The sequence below is a fragment of the Lissotriton vulgaris genome, chromosome 12, assembly GCF_964263255.1.
Source record: "Lissotriton vulgaris chromosome 12, aLisVul1.2, whole genome shotgun sequence".
NCBI classification, from domain to species: Eukaryota; Metazoa; Chordata; class Amphibia; order Caudata; family Salamandridae; genus Lissotriton; species Lissotriton vulgaris.
In genome coordinates this window covers 602691192-602710916 of record NC_141700.1, presented here as the reverse complement: position 1 = coordinate 602710916, position 19725 = coordinate 602691192, and the positions used below count along the sequence as shown (strand labels likewise).

The 19725-nt window shown below is 44.6% G+C and overlaps 1 protein-coding gene across 3 annotated transcripts in view; it reads left to right on the top strand.

Moving 5' to 3' along the window:
* LOC147677822 (uncharacterized) overlaps nucleotides 1–19725 on the top strand; it is a 273081-nt gene that overhangs the window by 157704 nt on the left and 95652 nt on the right. The window lies entirely within an intron of this gene.

Genomic DNA, 19725 nt, shown 5'->3' with positions numbered 1-19725 from the left:
GGAGTTGAGTGAACGGAAATGAAAATGTATAAACAATCGTCAATTGTACATCATTGATTAATGGTTGTAATACATTCTAAAATGGTCTCCCAAAGTTGGAGCCAAGGACGGAATTAAATCACACTTTTTAGAAAAAACAAACAATATCTCCTCTTTCAGGCTGTTCAAATCACAATTAACCTTGGGAGTAAGATTATGGGGAGCAGTCTACCTTTCGACCCTGTTAGGATGTAGGGTAGTTGGCCCTTACAGACGGGTCTTCATCAGGACTGGGGAACAGTGGGCAGGCCTCCTTAAGAGAGTAGGACCAATAAAGTTGCCATCCGGTCCGGTCAGTTGCGCCTTATGGAATTTCTTTGGTTCCCGTACGGGCGTCTTGATCGTTGTTTAACAGATCGTATCTTGTTAAACACAAAGTCAAATCAGCAAGGTCTCGAGGCAGTCAATGGACGCGGCTCTCGTAACCAGGAAGTGAGATTCGATCGATATGAATGTAATTGAAAAGCCAATGCATTGTGATTGTTACATATTAGAGAAAAACATATGCTGATATTGTCCACGTATGTGGATGAGGGGAGGGAGCATGTGAATCTACTGCACTAAATTTAACAAACCGATACTTATAGGGTAAGTAACATAGTATGTATTGCTATAGATACACATGCTTTACATAGCCTATAAAGCAATATTCTCCCAGCAGTGCTTAGTGGGACGTTGAGACAGATGTTTGAAAAAGGGTTTTTAATACTGTTTGGCCAAACATAGCTTGCTGGTGTGCTTATATATCCACAGAGTAATGTTTAGAGAAGGTGTGTTGTTTTGAGCACATTGCTCACTTGCATATGTTAACTACAGGAATGTTACGTAAACAGATATTTGTAGCTTCCTTTTCACATATAGAAAGTGCTAGTAGATACAGAGAGCTCTCCTTTGGCTTTTGCATAGTAGGTTTGAATACATTTTACGATCCTTTTTGCAGTTCCTTCTTTTAAAATTGCCTGCCCTCTATGTGGTGGTGTATATGCTATAAACAGTTGATCAGTTTTCCTAAATACTTTTGTCCTATCGGTGCAGTAAATAAGCACTCTCTTAACATCTAACATATGCAAACCCCTTTCTGCTACAGAATCTGGTTTAGGAAAAAAAAACTGGTAACTCCATAGTAAGATTAAAGTGGAATGGAGGGATTACTATTGGTAAAAAGTTGGGTTAGTTCATAAACCACCCTACATTTATGAACTTCAATAAAAGGTTCTTGAATAGTGAGCACATGCAGCTCACTGGCTCTTCTTAAACAGGTAGTAGCCGCTAAGCTGAGAATCCACGGTGTGCAAAGGTGCAAACGGTGAGCCAATTAATCATGTGAGAGCCTTATTTAAATTCCACATTGGGGCTGGAGGTGTTCCAGGTGGTAATATCCATTTAAGGTCCTCCATAGTAGCTTTTGTTATTGGAACTGAAAACTGTGACAGACCTTCTCTATTTTTCATGCATGCTGCTACAGCTGCCAGATGGAGATGTATTGATGTGTATGATAATTCTGCCTTTTGTAAGTCCAGCAGATAAGCGATTATGTTTTGTACAGTTATGTGAAGTGAGCTGAGGTGGTTACTGAGACAATAGCAGCTGAAATGTTTTTATTTAGCAGTATAGTATGCACATGTTGTAGGTCTGTGTGCATCCGTCTGTAATGTTTAAGTAATCACACTCTAAAGACCTGAGGTGCCGAATTGCAAGATTTATCTTTTTGGGGTCTGGATGTCTGAGACCTTTGTGCTTTGTGAGAAGACCCACTCTGTGCGGAAGTTTCTCGTGGGGTGGCATGGACATCTCTAATAGAATTGAGTACAAAGGTTGCTGACTACATTTGGGATGACTGGGAGAGGTGGAAACCCATATGCAAACATCCCAGACCAATTCATCCATAGTGCATTTCCTTTGGACTAAGAGTGTGGATACCTGGAGGTGAAGTTTGGGCATTTTGTATTTCCGTTTGTTGCAAAGAGGTCTACTGTTGGGTTACCTCCATTTGTGAAAGGGCATTTGTTATACTTGAGGGTGGAGAACCCACTTGTGTACTTTTTGATTTGTCATGCTTATTTGGTCTGCAAAGTTGTGTGCACCTGGGAGGTTTTTCCACCAGGAGGTGTATGTTGTGAAGAATAGCCCAATGCCAGATCCTTTGGGCTAGGTTGAAGAGGAAAAGAGAGCATGGGCCCCCATATTTATGAATATAATACATTACAGTCATAATGTTGGTTTTGAGCAACATTGTTTTGTTCTTTATCAGTGCCTAGAAGGTTTTAAGTACTAGCAAGATGACTAGGAGCTCGAGATAGTTGATGGTCTTGGTCTGTTGTGCCGAATTCCAAGTACCTGGAGCAGTTTTGCTTCCAAAATGTGCACCCCATTTGATGAGTGATGAGTAGGTGGTAATGGTCACCTGGGGAAGAGTGTTCATAAAAGACCTACTTATGTTGTTGTTGCTCCACTAATGAAGATAGCCCTGTGTGCTGGCCTTTATCAACATTGTATCCTCAAGTTGACCCTCCTCTTTTGACCTTTGACAGGCAAACATTGCTGGAGAAAGGCGCATGTGCAATTTACCCTGTGGCACAATTGCTATGCATGATGCAATCATTCCAACCAGTCTCAATACAGTTTTTACTGGTAGTGGGCGAGTAGACACCCACTCTTCTGAGGTCAGCAGCGACTACATCTAGACATTTTGTAAAGACCCTTGGAGCTGTTGTGACCCTGAAGGGGACTACTGTGTACTGATAGTGCTGACCACTTACCACAAAGCTTAGCCATAGATGATACGCAGGATGAATTGGGATATAGACGTATATGTCTTTTAGGTTTAACCCTGTCATGAAATCTCCCTTGCAAAGAAATTGCATGATGTCCTGTAACATGGTCAGGATGAACTGGTTGAGTGACCTGAGGTCTAGTATAGGTCGAAGTGTTACTAGTTGTACTGCTCCTTTTTAAAGGAGAGCTTGAACTTCCTCTTTGAACAGGGTGATATTTGTTTGTAAAACCTATGGCTGTAGTATATTTAGTGGGTGGTGTGAAATTTGAGGCAATAGCCTCTGTAAAATATTTAGTGCAGCCACTGATCTCTTATGATTTTTGCCCAGTATGGATGGAAATCCTGTATTCGCCCTCTGAATGGTGTTATATGCTTGGAAGTGTCACGGGAGAATCAGAGCTTGGTGGTTGGCTTTCCCTTCAGGAACTACCTTTGCGCCTACCTCTGGTTTTGTCACCTCTGTAACTAACCATTGAATGACCCCTTATTTTTTGAGTTTCCTGAAAGCCTTCATGTTGCTGCCTATAGCAGTTATGTGTATGTGAAGGTTGAACTACTGTGGGTGAACCTCTTGGGTATGGCCTATCAAAAAAACAAACCTGTGAGGTAGTTGTTTGTAGGGCCCCATGGATTTTGCTATTTCAGTGTCCATTTGCTATTTCAGTGTCCTTAATCTTTTCTTCGTCCACCTGGGGACCACAATGATGTTCCCCATTGAACTGAACGTTGAGGTATTCTTCACCTCTGGCTTGAAACTTGACACCAGGCATGTCTGTGGAGCAGTATACTGATGTTAATACCCCTTGAAGAAGCATCTGCAACATCTAGTGAGCTGCAGATGCTGGCATTTGAAATTACCTTCCCTTCTGCCACAATTTCTCACACTGCTTCCTGTATGATTCTGGAAGGTGCTGTATGAGTGCTTCCATCTCTTCACAATGGAATCTGTCATAACTTGATAATAACATCACAGAATTCGCAATGTGCCAGTGGGCTGATGCACCTACAACAACTCATTTACTGCTGCAACTATATGCTTGTTCTCTTTATCCGAAATTGGGCATCCTATGTTGTTTGTACAGATGCCCTCATCCTGGCTGTATATACCAGTATGGTGTCTGGTGGAACCTGTGAGCTTATGTATAGAGGTTCTTCTGGGCAAACTTTATACCTTTTCGCTGCAATGTGACTACTCTGGCCCTGATTGAATCTTTAAAGTTATCAGGGGCAGACTTCGTCATCCCTTTAAACATTTGTAAAAATTGAATGCAACATTCGGACCTGATTTGAATCTAGCGACCCACCGACCGCTAGACTCATGGTGGCGGTCTAGCCACCGGTGGTCCGGCTGCCACATTACATGTTGGGCGGTCGGACCACCATTGCACCCCCGCAACCGTCAGGGATCATAGATCCCTGGTGGTGGCACAGCTGTCTTGAGGACGCAATATGCTTGGCGCTACTGACGCTGCCAACCGCAATATGCTTGGCTGAATGACGTGGTCCCGCCAAGCATATTACGAGTTTTCTCTCTGCCACAGTTTTCATGGTGGTTCCTCATAACACAAAACCGTGGTAGAGAGAAAATGGATGAGGACCTACTGGGACCCCTGTTGCCTATGGGCCATGGGGTGCATGCTGGAGGGCACATGTTGTGCCCCCGTGTTCTTGCACCCCAGTAACTGCACAGCATGGAGTGCACCAGTGTACGCAGTGCAGGTACTGCCTTTGACCTTCCCATTGCGGTGCCTATTTTCAGTGGGATCGACAAAGAAACGCCTGCCAGACAAGAGAAAAAACTCGTAATATGGCGGGTGTTGCTTACACAGCTTTGGCGGTGCGAAAGCATGGTGGTGGTGTCCCACTCGCTCCTGCACCACCAAAAGTCCTAATCTTCCTTGCCACAATATGCATAGAGACTTGGTTTTAAGTCACTCTCTAAATTACAGCATGGTATGCTGTTGTATCATCCAGGGAAGATGGTTTTATTGGACAAGGCTCAATGTCCTGATCCTCAGGGGGGAATCTGCAATGCAGCCCTCCTATGGATCATCCTCTGTCTCAACAGTCCCCCTCCCCATATGGTCTGCCTGGCTCACAGAAGGAATGAGGAGATCATTTTGGAGATTGTAATGAAGGCAAGGCAGTAAGTGGTAAGATTGACCTTGGTGGTGGAAAAGACGGTGGTGTTTGTGATGGCAGTGAACCTTGCCTCCTTAGACAAGACCCGACCAAGAAGAAGTTACCGGGGGAGCCATGCTGAAACTAAGAAGCTGAGGACGCACACTGACTTGGCCCCAGCCCTACCGGCCTGTCCCCACCTTGAACCTGCTCAAGCATCCCGGGATCCTGTAGCGGAACATGTACGGACTTGGACGAATGATGGTGGATACGGGGGGGGGGGGACTAAAAGCAGAGAGCGTAGGGCCCCATATGCTGACTGCAGCAGACAACCCAGTCACATGTATAAAAGCTAAAAGAGTAGTGCCGCCCGACCTCCGGGATGTGGGCTGAATGGCTGTGTAAGTGACATCTGGGATGAGGTAGGAGAACGACTCTGCATACAGAGATCCTGTGTCCAGCACAAGTACACTGTAATTAACTCTGCAATAAAAATTGTTTAAAAAAAAATAAAAAAGATATATACACTAAATACATCAGATGATTACAACCATTGAAGACTTGAATGTGCACACACAGATACACACACAACACAATGAAAACATCCTTAGAAGATTATAACCACTGGAGACTTGAATGTGCACCCAGACACTCTCACACATCACAATGTCAATAATCAAAAATAAAACATCACCAGCTGCAAACACTGCATCTTGGCCCACTCCAGACTGGGGGAGCAGCCGGGGTCAAGAGACTCAGCAAACCAGGAACTGCTACACTGAATTTGACGCGTCCATCGTTCATTCAGGTTCCAAACAAATCCCAGTTTCCAAGTCCACAAACCCCTGTTTTATAATCTCAAAGCACTAGAAGTTTCCGAGAGGCCGACCTCTGCGCCAAGGAAACTTACTGTAGTAGGCCACTCTCCATGCAAGCATTCCAAAGGCAAAAGAGTACTCATGTATCCTTCTACTCTCCCATATGTTCCAGCCTCTTATCTACATGAAGCTTACGGAAGTCTCCAATAGTACAGAAAACTATCTCCAAAAAACAACCTTGAGCGCGAACAGCCTAAACAACTTTAGTAATTTTGGGGCCTGCCTCTGTGTGCAAAAGCTCAAGCTAAACAGAGTCAGAATTCAAGCTGGCATGAGGACATGTCCAAGTCAGTAGTAAGAACCTCATAATACTTCCCAATGTACAACACAATGCGCATTTGTGCACCACTGTCTATAGCATCACAAACTTCATCTCCTAATTTACAACATAATGCACATTTGAGCACCACTGCATATAACACTGCACTCTGAGACCAAGAAGTACATTCCACACCCCTCCCTCTCACATGCTTTCAAAAGCACATCCCACACGTTCTGTTCTTGGCAAGGCTGTTCCACTCTATGAAAACGCTCCCCCTTCTACAAAGAGACACAAAAGAAATCTTCAAAGCAAAAAGCACATGCAGGAAACATGATGTTGTGCATTCAAGCTAGGATGAAGTAAAAAACAAAAAGTCAATAAAAATAATGGTAGCCAAAGTTCATCACATGGTCCCACTACATGGGAGTGCCTCTGGCACTACCAGCCCTCAATTTCAGTCATTTGACAGTCGTGGAATTATTATTATTATTATTATTTAAAATTTTATATAGCGCGCAGTTACCCTTGGGCATCCCAGCGCTTGTCCAGACACAATCAGATAGTAAAAACGGCCAGATTAATGCACTCAAGCAGGAAACAGATAGGTTTTAAGACATTTGCGAAACCGCAGTGTACAAGGCTTGGCGCGTAATTTTAAAGGGAGCGAGTTCCACAGCTTCGCCGTGTTAACTGAGAATCTTCTCCCGCCAGTGCGGGCCCTTTTAACTCTGGGGACTGGTGTTTTTGGTCGGAGCGCAACGTTCTGCTCGCTTTGTATGGGACCGCTAAATGGGATTTGACCGCTTTGTATGGGACCGCTAAATGGGAATGTTTTTGACACAGAAACAAGTGATATAAACAAAGACTTCCTTCCTGCTTCACGCATTGCTATCGCTTCTTAAAAAGCTTTATGGCCCAACAATAGACCTAATGATAAAAATCATGCTTGCCAAATTATTGCCTACTCCATTTCAGTAAGGTGACTAGTACTTCTAAGGCACCTTGCTCTGATGGGTTGTTTGGTGACATGTAAGGTACAACATGCTACAGTGCAGCTATGTGTGGCCTCAAAGGCTTAAAAATAGGGGCTTAACTTATGGGGTTTTGGTAATGAGCAAGCGTTAGGAGATTGAACCAGTAAAGAGAGGGGGCATTTCAACAACAGTAAAAAACTTCTACTTTTGCGTAAGTTTACTACTTTTAGTACCCACAAAGTACGTGTGGATTTTTACGTCTCCTCACTCTCTTATGTGTGCAGAGTATGCCACACTTCGAGACTTCACATTTGGTCCGAAAAACTCAGCACAAATCAGTATAGGAAGTGCAGAGTTGCATGTAGTTTGTGAATACAGAAATGTAGTAAATTTACATGAAAGTGTAAGTTTACTTTTGCGAATCAGGCCACACATCTCAGCATTGCAGAGAGATGTTAAACATTTCCCTCAATGATTACCATTTAGTGGGGAAACTGCTATGTGTGTGTTTGTCTATGTGTCCCAGGAAAATGTGCAAGTTGTGAACTCATTATTTCTTGATAAATGTACATGGTTAGTGTTGGACGGTAAAGTCTCCTGCATGGTGAACGACATGCACCTCAGCCGGAGGGCCCCAGCTGCATGCAGATCTAGAACCCTGGTTACGAAATTGGTCTTGCGTCAAGCACAGATCATACGTGCGTGTCATGACCTTAATGGACTGCGGTCTACCATAGACCCGCAGGGCATTGGTTATGCCATAAGCACTTCCTTCACAAAGGGTTGGGCTCCTGCCCTTACACAGTGGAGGAATACAAGTGCACTGTTGGCAGCATACCCGTCTAGTGAGCCTTAGATTGGCCAAACTGTTTTCTGTGTTATAGGAGTGGAGCATACTGGCACACTTGGTTGACTTTCTGTGGCCGTATTCATAACTTGCTTGGCCTACATCAAAGGAATGTAGTGTTGTGAAGCATACACATATTCATGTGTGCAAGAGACTTTATGTATGAGTATATATGTGGTAATACATAACGTGGAGGCCTGTGGGTTTCATTTTGGGAAGCCCAGAGTCCTAAAAAACTATAAGATGGCAGAGTGGATTGCAGACCCAGATAGGAGATGTATATCTTTGACATTCCTGGGGCCGGCGGGGATAAGCTACACTGGTAGGGGAGCAGAGCATCTCCTGTAAGCATTAAAGGTCTATTAGGAATCAGGAAGGAAACTGTGCAGGGAGGCCAGATCACTGTGTTTATGGTAGATGGTGGGGCTAATAAGATACACACTCCAGGAACACAGCATTATAAAAGATGAAAGATGGGAAGCGTGTTGCTTTGAATGTTTTTGAAACATATATTCCATGAGGCTGACACCCAAATGTAACACTTTGCTGCACCTATGACCTGAGTTGTGCGTCAATTAGGTCTATTGCCACCCCTGCTAGGGCAGACAGGCCCCTGGATAAAGAACAGAACCAAGGAGTGGGCACTTCAAAGAGCTCAACACCCATGTATGTGCATCACCAAGCCCAAGGAGCTGCTTACCTGCCATCAGCTGCTGCATCAGCCTCTATAGGAGGATTCTGATAGATACATCTGCCAGTGGATTCCTCACCTTGTTCCTCACCTTGTGAATATCCCCTTGCGTCAGCAACATTCGGAAATTCTTTTTGTATTTGCGCCGACGTGGACGTGGACCACGTCATAGAGGCACGGCATCGCACGCGACTCCGCTGACGTCACAGACACTACAATAGGCCCACGCTGGCGTGATGACGTCAGTTCCCTTTTTTCCGTGTCATCGGCGCTAACGGTTTCGGGGAATCTCTGTAGCCTCTTAGTAACTTTGTTGCTATTTCTTCACTTTTCTGTTTCTTTGTTTCCTTCACGATGTCGACAAAGAAGACCGGCTTCAAGCCTCGCAGAGAGTGTGGAAAAATGATGTTGATCACGGACCCACACGAAGATTGCATCTGGCGACTGAGTTCAGATTATGATGTTGAAGAATGTTCATCATGTCGGAAGATGAACCCAAAGGCTCTGCGAGAGAGAGAGGCCAAACCTCTGGTGGCGAAGTTGAGAGGTGACAAAGGAAAAAAGTCTTTGAGGTCTCGTTCAAGAAGGGTGAGGTCGAGGTCCAGATCGGCGTCGAGATCAAGGCCTCGAGAAGAGTCGTCTTCGAAGTCACCATCAGACCATGCTTCGGAGCCAAGGAAGAAGCTTATGAAAAGAAGACACAAGTCCCGACGTCACTCCGGTAGGGATTCAGACTCGAGGTCGAAGTCACCTAAGAAGGTACGTTGGAAGGTGGTTCCTCCGGAGGATGGTGCTGCAAAATCAAGTTGCATTAGATGTCTTTCTCGCAAAAGAGGGTGGAGTCTGCTGGATGTTAAAAGTCCAACAATGTTGCACTTACATCCCAGACGGCTGTAAGGACCTGAAAAAAATACATTAGCAACATTACTGACCAGAACAAAGATTTAAAATAGTTAAAAGCAACGGGCGCTTCGGAAGTAATAGGGAAATAATTTTCTGCTATAGCAGATGGTTTGGAAACTTAGGGAGTAGAATTAATGACACCATCTTGGTTTGTGATTATCAAACCGTATAGAAGTGCACAAGTAAACACAGTGAAAAGAAAAAGAGCAGAGGTAGAACTAGAAGTGAGACATGGTCAACTTTGTGATTTAAAAATTCTGGAGGATTTCAAAAGAAAAAGGATTAAGACAAAAAAATTGTAATCTGAACATCTAGTAAGACATTGATGTGATAGCATTTGAGCAAAAGGGGTATAGGGTAATAATTGACCGCACCTAATCCAATATTGCTGGTCTAGTAACTTTCTAGTGAGTGATTTGTGGGTGCCAGGAACCTGAAGTCATATACCCCTAGACTTCCAAGGGCAACGCCCAAACTTCACAACAACACACAATGGTTCGGCACTCCCAACAATGTTCAAAAGAGTATACAAATTAATAATTTGAAAATTCCATTCAGTAGGACTTTAAATATTTCTTTTTATTCAGATTTCTTCTTTAAAACGTAGCCAACGCGATTCGTCCATGGGACTTCTTCAGGGCGAAAGGAACGGAGACTATGTGGTGTATGGTCAAAAAACAGGGTATTGGTCCTATGAGATGATTTCAATGGATTTCGCAACGATGGTATAGGTCCTACACGGTGATTCAAAAATATTTCATAGCGATCACCTTATAAAGAAAGAAGCACAAAATAGTCACTTGTTTCACGGTGTGGCGAGCATCTTCAGACGATGTGGACAGTAGTGTGACGTGGATGTCGGAATACACATCCAAGAAGTGATGTTCACAGTACCTTTAGGTCAAGCGTAGCCTCGGTCTGTGTGTCGGCATGTAAATCAGGAACGTGACGTTCGGTGGAATCACCGTGTAGGACCTATACTATTGTTGCGAAATCCATTGAAATCATCTCATAAGACGTTGATGTGATAGCTTAATTCACCGTCAGAGGGGGATGGGTACAGCGCAAAGTTTCCCACTCTTTACACGTCACAGAAAACCTGACAATAATGATACTTGACACATAAATGAACTTACATTTTGCACGTTATTCTTACTTGACACCATGATCTGTGCGCACATTGTACCTAACATCACCACTGCGTAGAGTTTTCATTGTAGAATTTGTAGTTTCTCACATAGAACACTAATTAAAAGTTAAAAGAAATGCATTTGAATGTTTAGTTTATAAAAAGCATCCTTGACTAAAGAAATGCATTAATATAAATGATTTAGAAATAATAGATTGATATGGATTATTAATAACTGTATAAGTTTATTTACAAATAAGATCTTAACCGCTTCGGCGCTCATGCCGGAGCGGGTCCGTCATGAGCGCCGGTTGGGCTGTGCTTATGACGGAACCGTTCTGTCATGGCCACGCCCGTTTCTTAGAACCTTCACACAGTGCAAAAATTTGCGCCGCGCTGAAGGGGTTAGGCATGTTATATTGCAAGAATTATTATTAGTAATTTGTAGTTTATTTCAAACCATCCTCTTCACGTTATTACAGAAACCTGATCTATGATCCTAAATGTGTGCAAATTTGTCCTTGTAACTCGTAGCTATCTTGTTATTAGCTCTCAACTGTCCTAGTGTGTGTAGTATTTTAACGTAAGTCAAACGACAAAGAATTTCCAATGTATGTATTAATGTAACACATATGTACTTTCAAATGTATATCTAGAACATATTACTATTGTGCAATTAAATGATTTCTTATGTGCAAATATATACATGAACTAAAAGTACTGTAATACATTATATTCGTATATGTTTAAATGTGCACACATATTTCAAATGTGCATCAATGAAAGTAATGCCTTAAACTAGTACACACTCAGAGGCCTATATTTAATTCCCTAATTCACTGTGCTCCTGTATTTGCTGACTTGTTTTTTTCTTGCAAGTGTTCTCATGCATTGCTAGATTAGAATAGATGCATTATTTGTAACTGCATTACATACATGTCTGAGAAAGGAATTTGACTACGAGCACAAGGGAAACCTGTGGATGAATAATGGACTATTATGCTCCAGCCTAAGCGTGTGACTGAGATGATGTTCTCATATCCAGTGGGAAATGTTTCTCTACTGTTGCGTTATGTACCATGTGAATCCAAAGAGAGATTGAAACAAATACAATGGACTTCTGTTGATGATGCAACAAAAGGGGAGTTTCGGACAGACTTTATTGATTATAACTTACTGTTGCCCTGGCTGCCGGGGGAGAGGACTTCTGACTGTGTTGCGCACTGTTTGCTGAACTTCTTTTGCTAAATCCCTTTCTAAAGACCCTATGCAGAACCTTCCTTGGACTCATTATGAAGCTGGAACCACCGAGCCAGGAATCTTGACAGCGTCCCTACTCTTGAGTGTGTCTGGGAAAGCTTTAAGGTCACTGTTTGAGGTCTATGCATAGCAAAGAGTGGGACGGAGGCATTTGCGGTCCATTAGGGGCACGCTGCACAAGTTAGATTAGATATTAAAAGAACTGAGTCGCAAATCGCATCTTCGGCTGATGCTCTACCGCAAGCTTGACCTAAAGAGCTCCTAGTGGAATACTCAGAGGGAGCTGAGCGGGAGGCCAAATTCCGATCAAAATATCACACTGCCAGGTCCTATGGCGAGGGCAAACTCCCTGGCAGAGGCCTGGTGGAGGTCAGCAGAGCCGCAAGATTTGCCAATCACATCCTAGAAATCGTGGACGAATGGGGGCAGCGCCACATAGATTCCCGGGAAGTACTCTACACCTTCACTAACTATTATGCCACGCCCTACCAGACTGTCGATCGGGCTCCCCCAGACATAGTCACATATTTTGAAGACACCGCTTTGGGTTGGATCAGCAACTCCCGCAGGGAGTTCTTATGCGCTGACATTGAAGAGGATGAGATTCGGGCTGCGATAATGGGGCTGGGATCCAGCAAGGCCCCAGGGCCCGACGGCTTACCAGCCGAGTTTTATAAATGCTATAGTGAGCAATTGACTCCCATGCTCAAACAGGTATTTGAAAAGGCATGAGACTCTGAGTATCTTCCTTTTTCCATGCAACAAGCACTACTTATCTCCCTACTCAAACAGGGCAAGATTGCTGATAAGTGCGAGGCTTACAGGCCTCTGTCTTTAATAAACTGACAGAAAGATACTTGCTAAAGTTATGGCCAACTGACTGTCCTTGCTCATGGAGGGTCTGGTCTTGCCAGACCAGGCAGGCTTTGTCCTGCGCAAAGCCACCTCCCACAACCTGCACACCATTTTCACGTTCCTTCACGACATCGACCCTGATAGCTCAGTCGCTGGGATTTTTTTAAATGCCACGAAGGCATTTGATTCCCTTGAGTGGGATTACAAGCTTGCCATCCTGGGTTGAATGGGCCTCCCTCGTCCTTTCTTAGCCTGGATTCACTTACTCTATTCTAAGCCAGAGGCGGTGGTTTAGATTAACGGGCTATATTATGATCCAATCCCCATTAAGGGAGGCACTCGCCAAGGATGCCCGCTATTGCAGTTACTTGTTGTCTTGGCCACTGAGCACCTGGTAGCTAAAATTAGACAACACCATAGAGAATACACCATAATCTACCCCTCCCGTCAAATCCTAATATCGTTGTATGCGGACGATATCACCCTATACCTCCGAGATCCCAGTGTGAGTCTCAATCCTATCTTGAGGGAATTCATTAGGTTATGTCTTCTCTCTGGGATAAAAATGAATTGAAGCAAGTCGCTGATTTTCCCACTCACCCCTAACGCTCCTAGATTCACCCCCGATTACCCGCTGAGCTGGTGTGAGAACTAAATCAAGTAACTGGGGGTCACCATCACCAGAAACTCAGAGGAGAACACCTATGGGGCTGCAATAGAAACGATTAACACGTGGGTAGACCGCTGGATCACCCTTGCGCTCTCCTTGGCCGGCAGAGTGGCCCTGATGAAGATGAACATCCTCCCCAAGCTCCTCTATTTATTTCTCAACATACCTTATTAGCCAGGGTGCAATATTTTTAAGACTCTTGGATCTTTGCTCATCAAGCTGGCCTGGGGCGGGAGGCAACCCCGGTTAAGCTGGAAACTTATGACACAGCCATTCTCCAGGGGGGGGCTTCGAGGCTCTGGATATGGAACTATACTATCTGAGCGCTCAGGCTCACTACACCATTTACTGTCTCCACCCGCCACCCTTCATGCCACACCTGGCCATCGAGCAGGGCTACATGTCACATACACCCCTAACCTCCCTGCTGGTGGCGCAAGTCCCAGGCGAGAAGGTATCTCACCACACAGTCTCCTGCACCAATACCGCCTGTAAACGCTTGACTAGGGAAATGAGTAAGGCCCTACGCTACTTCCCACTTGTGCCGCTGCCACACCTTCCCCACACCCTAGTACCAAAGGAAGCAGTATGCAGTGACATGCTGCGCAAGAGGGGATTGTACACATGGGGTGATCTGTATCATGAGGGCCGGTTCAAGGATCAATAGTAACTATTGGTCGGGGAGAGAGTCACCCCTCTAGAGCTGTTCCTTTACATAAGGCTCAAACATGAACTTCGGACCAATACACCATGTTTCCCACAAGAACCTGCCCCGTTGGAGGTTCTGCACACCACACTAAAGGTGTGCGGTCCTTTACACGCTGTGTCTCGCATCTACTGGGCGGCGCTGTTAGAAAGACTGCATGTTCCACCAGGTGCCAGGATCTTGTGGGAACCTGACCTGGAGTCCCCCTTGACAGACATGCAGTGGAATTTCAGCTGCGCGCAGACTGCAGAAATTACAGCCAGCAGCAAGTTGCGCATCATACACTTTACGTTTTTGCACAGAACTTACTATGCACCCACATTGCTACGTAAATACAAGCTACAAGACGATGACATGCATGAGATGCCATCAGGAGGGGGCTGATTTATTGCATTTGGGGTGGACCTGCGCACAGGTCCAAGGTTACTGGTGGGAGATACTGGAAGCATTATCGGAGATGATTGCAATGCCCCTCCCATTCTCCCCTCTTCTTGCGTTAATGGGGTAAACAGCTGACATCCCTAAGACGCACAGGAGGTTCACTGATTTGGGCCTGCGTCTGGCCAAGCGGAAGGTGGCCTGCAGATCATGGGGCAGGAGGAGAGCTCCCAAATTCAAAGATTGGCTGCATGATTTTATATATGGTTAAGACCAACTAACAACCTATGCAGAACTATGGTCGGCTACGTCCCGCCCCAGGGATATTTGGGAACCACTGATATCATACCTCCGGGAGCACAGTGACAATGACCAAGGAACTCTACCACTGGTTGCCCAGGAGGGTGCCTCTGGGGTATAGCACAGCAAATTGGAGTATAGACTGTCTATAATGTGAGCATTGTGTACAGCTGGACTACGTGTGTATCGAGTGGGGCACTGGACATATCTGGCAGAGAATTATCTGAGCGCCCTGAATGGGCCGAGCGCTGGGAGGTGAGAGTGGATTACCTCATTTAACTGTGCAGAAATGTATAAATCAAGCTGGTCCGTATATGGGTGTTTCTACGCATGTAAATTCTTTCTGATATTTTTCATGTACCATACAAAGACTGCTTTATGCCGATTCTGTGGTTTATTTGGATGTTTGACAAAACATGGTAAATAAAGTTTAAAAAAAAGAAGACCCATGATGCCAATGCGAGTGGAGGTGGACCCTTCGGAGAATGCAAAGGTGAAACCGGGGCAACACCCCCCACATCTTTGAGGAACAATATGTTGAGGTAGAGGTAGGAGCTGGCCTTCTGAGGCCCAGTTGATTCAGTCCAGTTTGGAGGCGAGCTCTCCCTCCGAATCTGAAGAAGAGTAGCATTAACTCGCACACACACCATGCACAGTGTTGTCATCAATGATGTCAATTCAGATTTGCAATCATGTATAAATGATGTCATAGAACATGTCATGAGTGATGCAATATAGGAGATAATTAGCAGCGCATGGGGAGGCCACCTATAATTACTTTAGGGCATGAACTATGGGTACTTCAGATAGCCGTAACTGGTGACTTGCAATGGTTTTGTTCGTTTAATTCTGTATGCTTTAACTGACATTTTTCCCCTAACTATATCATCCCTTTAAACTTACTTTTTTTCCAGCAAATTCTTTGAAAAAAAATATAAAGTAACAGCCAAAATTCCTAACTATAACATCACTTTAACCTTTATTTTTCTTCAGTGCTTTTATGTTTTTTTAACATAAAATAAAATGTTCATCGCTGTGCAAGGGGTTCGGCAAAGGGCCTCGGTTGCGGCTAGGTCCTGCGCCCAACCTTCTATGGGTGCCCACCGCTGCGCACAGCTTTTGGCATTGTGCAGTGTGGGTTTTGGCGGCAAGGCCCTGCGCCCAAACGCCCAGTGGGCGCTCATGGCCTGTCACTGTGTGCTATGATAAAGTACAGTGTGGCCTGTCAATGCAAACAATGATATTGTCTGTAGTTGTATAGTACAGTATGGTATGGCCTTTGTTTGTATGGTGTGGTATGCTCTGGTATGGCTTATCACTGTATACTATGGTATGGAGTAGAATGGTAGGGCCTATCATTGTATAGTATGGTATGGCCTGTCTTTGTATAGTATGGTATAGAACGGTCTGTCATTCTGTATTATGGTATGGTATGGTATGTTATAGTGTGTTTATGTATAGTATGGTATGGCTTGTCATTGTATCGTATGGTCTGCCATTGTATAGTTTGGTACAGCTTGTCATTGTATAGTATGTTGTGGCCTGTCACTGCATGGTATTTTATGGTATGGGTTAGTATGGACCACATTGGTATGGTATACTAAGCCTATGATTGTGTAGTATGGTATGGTCTGTCACATAGTATGCTATGGCCTGTTGTTGTATGGCCCTTCATTGTCTGGTATGGTATGTTATTGTGTGGTATGGCCTACAATTGTATAGTTTGGTATGGTATGCTATTGAATGGCCTCTCCTTGTATGGTATGGTATAACCTTTCATACTATAGAATGGCTTGGTATCACATCTTTTCATTGTATAGTACAGTATGATGTGCTATGGCTTGTCAATGTATAGCATGGTATGATATGGCCGGTCATTGTGTGGTATGTCCAATCATTGTATAGTACTGTATGGTATGGCCTGTCATTGTATAGTTTGGTATGGTATGGTCTGTCATAGTATGGTATGATATTGCCTGTCATTATATGGTATTGTATGGCTTGTCATTGTATAGTATTGTATGGCATGGTATGGCATGGCATGTCATTGTATGGTATGGTACGTCTTGTCACTGTATAGTATGGTATGGTATGCCATTGTATTGTTTGCTATGACTTCTTATTGTTTAGTATGGTATGGACAGTCATTGTTTAGTATGGTATGTCCTATCAATGTCTGGAATGGTATGGCCTATCAATGTATATTGTGGTATGGTATGCTATGTGATTGTGTGGTATGACCTAATATATTTTATAGTATAGTGTGGTCTGTCATTATATGGTATGACGTGTGTGGTTGTATGGTATGGCCTGTCATTGTATTGTATAGTATGGTATGGTATGGTGGGGATCACCAGCATCCAGATGGGGGCGGGACTGCATGTCCCAGTGTGCACAGGGTTCCAGGAGGTGGCCCTTGGAACTCTCCTCACTCCCCTCTCCTGTGGCAGGTCATAGCGCTATATAGCGGTCTTTGTTTACTGCAGGGCGGAATAACCGGCATCCAGATGGGGAGGGACTGCATGTCCCAGTGTGCACAGGGTCCCAAGAGGTGGCCGTTGGAACTCTCCTCACTCCCCTCACCTGTGGCAGCTCATAGCGCTATATAGTGCGTCTTTGTTTCCTGCAGTGCAGAATCACTGGCATCCAGATGGGGAGGGACTGCATGTCCCAGTGTGCACAGGGTCCCAGGAAGTGGCCCTTGGATCTCTCCTCACCTCTGGCAGCTTATACCACTATATATACAGCACGTCTTAGTTTCCCGTGGCAAGAGACATGCCGAGGCCAAGGGCAGGCCAATCAGCGCCAGAAAAAGGCAGGGCGGGCCACCTCTAGTGGCCATTTTTTGGGCTTCTGTTTGGTTCGGTCTGGTTTGTGCAGTGGTTTTCTCAAACTGGAGTGTAAGCACTGATACTCTACTCTGGTTTTTGCCCTATTGGTGAGGAGCCACCACCACCATTCATCTTGGATGGGATTGGATCTCATTAGCGCTTTATGCAGTAACTGGTAGTCCTTTTCATCTGGCTTTGTGAGCGGAACTTTGAACATATTGTCCTAGAGGCACAGGCGCAAATCCACTGGGTAACTTCAATTTGGAACTATTAAGTGTTGTACCTTAATTTTGTACTTTCTGTTTGGGGGGTTTTGTACTTGGGGTGAGCTCCATACCGCCTGCACTTGTTTGCATTTGGCACCTTTAGACTAAGCTCTTTGGTGGTGTCGCGTGATTTGCGTGGTCAAGATATTGGAGAAGAGAAAAAACGCCTGTCACCAAGTTATTGTTATCACATACCGCTCCCCGAGTTTCCACCATTGAGGGCTTCTTGTACTGAGCTGTTGGGGTGGTGTTGAAGGACATCGAATTGGCTAAATGAAGGCTGTCTCTATCAAGGGACAGTCTTCCCCTGTCCTCTCCCTGTTCCTTCTGTTGTACCGATGTCCCCCGAAGGGTGCAGGAGCTGGAAGGTTCAAGCAACATCATTGAGTCTAGACCCTAGGGTGATCAGGGTGGTCCTTTAGAGGTCATAATCCTACCTACTAACCAGGATCTTACTCTCTGAAGCTCCACCGTCAGCCCAAGGTGTAAGCAGAGGAGACGTGTGTCAGTTTATAATCAAAGAAGTACCTTGGTTAACCTATTGATGAGGAAGGCTCAACCATTGAATTCGAAGATATGGAAAAGAGACCTCAGATCAATAAACTCTGACGATCTAGCTGCCCAATGTAAATGTCCCCTCTCCGCCCGAGCTGATTTGGTCGAGGTGCAACCACTCACCGACGCCTACAATTCGACAATTTCCAACATCATGGATGACATTGCTCCACTCCAACACAAAAATGCCTCAACTAAAATATCCAAACCATGGTATAATGACAACTTAAACACAGAACGACGCAACCTCAGGGCAGTTGAACGGTCCTGGCGATCCAATCCTTCCTCGGACCAACTAAAACTCCTTAGGTATGTCAGTAGCCTCTACAATAAATAAATCAAGAGTGCCAAGGCTGAATACTTCAGACACCAACTGGATCAAGCGGCAAACTGCCCCACGAAACTGTTCGATTGGTCAAACAGCAATCAGTCATTGGGCGAAACAACTCTGAACTTGTTTCTCAGAGAAATCAAGACTCATCTTTGCTCTCTAAGAAGGCTCTATTGCCTCCCTCAAGTTGCGCCTCCACCCTTGACCCCTTTGATAAGGACAAATAAACCTCCAAGAACACCAAGAACAATGCGTTGTGGGGTACCTTTACCCCATTTAGTGAAAATGACATCTACAAGATTCTTCAGAATATCAACTCCTCCAACCACTTCGGTGACCCGTTGCCCCCGGCTATCTTCAAAGAAATCAAGAATGCACTCATCCACACCTGGACAAGAATAGTAAACGCTTCTTTTAAACAAGGCACGATCCCCAGTTGCCTAAAAGCAGCTCAGGTATCACCCATTCTAAAAAAACTAACACTGAGAAATCTGATCTCAATAATTTCCGCCCCATTTCCAACATCCCCACCCTAGTGAAACTTCTAGAAAAATGTGTTCAATCTCAACTTTGTGCTCACATAGAGAATTATCAACTTCTAGACCAGCATCAATCTGGTTTCAGGAAGGGACACAGCACCGAATCGGCTCTCACCAATGGTATGGATGACATTTTTAAAATGCTTGACAAAAACAAATCCTGCCTCTTGATTCTCCTTGACCTTTCCTCCACTTTCGACATGGTTAATCATGACAACCTCCTATCCATCCTGCAGAACAGAATGGGTTTTGCTGATCAGGTATTACAATGTGTTGTATCTATGTCTTTAAATATGTGCATTCTCAAGAGAGAATGCAGCCATGTCACTCTGGAATTCATGATGTGGTGCAGTTGGTTTTGCTGTTCTTGGACGTGGACGACTTGCCTCCCTGTTGGGCTAATAAACCAGTTTT